Here is a 3,529-nt window from a genome sequence, read left to right as displayed (position 1 = left end):
GTTGCCCGCCGCCGCCTCCTCCGCTCGCCGTCGCCCGCCGCCGCCTCCTCCACTCGCCGTTGCCCACCGCCGCCTCCTCCACTCGCTGTCAGTAGCCACCACCTCCACTCGTCCTCGCCCACCGCAAGAGACGCCACCGCCGCGGCAAGAGCCGTCGCCGCCTCCACTCACCGTCTTCGCCGGTCCCCTTCACCGGCCAACGCCTGGCCTTCTCATCCACCGCCGGAGAACGACGCCCACTCCCTCGAGCAACGATGTCGTCGTCAGTTGGGGTGAGATTTTCTTGGCAGAAATTTCTGTTCTTTGTGGATGCCCTGCTTGATTGATATGCTGCATATTGCTTGATGTGGATGCTCTGGTTGATTGAGGCTTCATACATGATGCTGATATTTGATGCATAGTTGTTGTTCATTGATGGGTAAATTAATATTTGAAGCTTGTTGTGGATGCTCTGCTTGCTGGATGTACATGTAGATGCTCTGCTTGGGTCAAATGGCTATGCTTGTTTCATGATGGACATATCTTTTTCTATTTGCTTGCTGGACATGCTTGTTTGCTATACATAGTTCTTCCTTGTGCTGTATTCTGGTATAAATTATGGTGAAAATGAACTAGATGGAGAAGGCAACGAATAAATCAGCGAAGAAGGCAGCGAAGAAGGCAGACAAGACAGACAAGGCAATTTGGGATGCATACCATACTAGGGTATTTTGCGAGTTGTGTGCGAGGGAAGTTGAAGCAGGCAATAGGCCGGGGGCGTTCTTGAGTCCTAGAGGATATAAGAATTTAGGGGAGAGTTGGTTGCAGATAACTAAGAAAAGTTATGTGAGGATGCAATTCAAGAATAGATGGGAAAATCTCAAAACTATGTATTGTCAATGGAAACAACTGCAAATTGACGCATCTGGACTTGGATGGAATGCTAAGCTAGGAACCATTGATGCTGATACTGATTGGTGGAACACTCACCTAATAGTAAGTTCATGTTACTCATAGCATTTACATTGGGTTTATATTATCTTAATTATCCATTTAGCTAACCGTTTGTTCTTTTGCTATATTTCAAAAAAACCCGGAGCATGCAAAGTATAGGAATGGAGGACCACCCAACTTGGCTGAAATGGACCTCATGTTTGATGACCGTCATGTCACCGGTGCCGAGTCAGCTATCCCCGGTGAGATACCATTGGACAAGGAGGATGTTAGTGATGACACTGATAGTGCAGAGGATAATGATGAAGTCATCAAAGCAAAACCAAAGAAGCAGCGAAAGACCAAGTCCTGTAAAGATGATTTTTCTGCTCAAGATGAGAAGAACCCATTTGTTCGGATGTACAAGAAGGCTAGTGATGCGATATGTGTAACGGCTGAAAGTATAAAAGAAGCATCTAGCTCCAGCATGGCTCGTCCTCCCCCTCCTCTGGTTGCTCCCCCCCCTACTCCGGTTGGACCTAGTATGAATGAGGCAATGAAGATGGTTCGTGAATGTGGAGTTGAGGAAGGAAATCCTCTCTTTTTCTCTTCGAGCATGCTATTTATGAAGGCTGAGTATAGAGAAATGTTTGCATCGGTTCAGACCAAGGAAGGAAGGTTTGATTGGCTCGAGAGAGCGCATGATTATGCTATGTAACTTCTCGTTTAGAATAATTGCTTAGTTCTTTGCTTCGATTATGCTATGTTGTTGGTCTGTACCATTTGCTTATTTGAATGCTTGGATTATGCTATGTTGTTGGTCTGTACCATTCGTGTGTGAACTATTGGCTTTGCTGGATATGAACCATTTGCTTATTTGAATGCTATTTTCCCATATGTATGAATAATGGATATGACAACTAATCTTGTTGTCATGTTCCATTTGTAGACTGATGGAATTGACGGCGGAGGTGGTGACGATGATGATGCTAACATAAAGACAGTGCAACTTCAAAACTGATGACGGAAAAATGGCGGGCGTGAGAATACGCATCCACATCATTGACACAGAATGAATATATTTAAATGCGTAAATGCATACAATAAAAAAGAGATCAAACATTGCAGGTACATTATTTTCAAAACTCTTACATTTACATAAAAGATCTGTTAATTACATCTCCGAAGAGAAAACCCCTGATTAAGAATTCCAACTATCCTATTACATAGAATTGCAACACATGAGTACTACAAAATGTAGAAAAAGAAGACTACAAAATGTAGAAATAAATAGTCCTCCTCGCGGTCTTCGACGTCGGCGTACTCGAAGAGCCTTGAACTTCGTCTATGCTAACATATGCGTTGCATAACATTCATGATTTGACAATGTTCATTCATATAGCACGTTCTTGCCTAGCTTATTAACCATTGCAAATATGTAGTGGTTGTCTTTTCAGTCATATGAAGATTTATTTAATGGTTAACCAGCCGAGCTAATGTGCGCATGTGCAATATGGGGCATAACTCTTTTTATGAGTTAATTTTGACACGCATGTGGTTTCTATATGCATGCCTGAAATGGCGGAATATTTGATTTACTTTATAGCAACGTATAAAGCATTGCACCGAGCCATCATATGCGAGAACTATATGAAAATTGGCGATGACATATTCAATTGTACTATGCCATGTTTAGTATAATCAACATAGGCTATGACCCCAGTTAAATTTCGTAGATGCATGCACCTATATGAAAGAAATTCATGGTTTGATTTTAATTTATCCGAGAGATAATCTTATGCGACTAAATGAATCTAGTCAAATATTTATATGGGTTTGAATCTCAAGTGCATTTCACTTCACTTGTATTTGTACTAACATCATGTAGCAACATTGTGCCCATGTGTAGCATAACCAAATGAAGTATGGTGATTTCTTCTTGCTTGTATTATCACCGGCATAGCATAGATTGTATGCTCATGGTGTAATCAAATGGAAGTATGTTACGTTTTGCATGGACATGATGGGGTCTATGAAGATTGTCGACTCAAGTTTAGCTATATATGAATAACTATGCATGTTTCAATATCAAATTTATTTTACGTATTTCCATATTGCAAGCACACTCTGTCGTATGTAGTGCAAATCGCTATAGGGAAATTATCTATCATGTAATTTAACTTGTTGTTACATGCCTTCATATGAGGGTAATACATGAGTGATCTGACTAAATCAGCTCAAGCCGATGCAAATGACAAGCAATATTTACTTTTCTTGGCCTCCCATATTTCACAAGGAGAAAATCTATCTTGCTTTCTACCAGCATGAATTTCTCTTATATTCTTGAGTTGTATCAACATGGAGATGCAAGATCACCATGAGACCAAAATGAGATGGACATAATTTGTTCTTGAGTTGTATCATCATGGAGATGCAAGATCACCATGAGACCAAAATAAGACATATATAATTTGTTCTTGAATTGTATCAACACGGAGATGCAAGATCACCATGAGACCAAAACAAGATGGATATGGTTTGATTCTTGAATTGTATCAACATGGATGTTCAAGATCACCATGTGACCAAAACGAGATGGACATAATTTGTTCTTGAC

This window comes from Triticum aestivum, chromosome 4A (assembly GCF_018294505.1).
Source record: "Triticum aestivum cultivar Chinese Spring chromosome 4A, IWGSC CS RefSeq v2.1, whole genome shotgun sequence".
Taxonomy (NCBI): Eukaryota; Viridiplantae; Streptophyta; class Magnoliopsida; order Poales; family Poaceae; genus Triticum; species Triticum aestivum.
Note: the sequence above shows the minus strand (reverse complement) of the source record.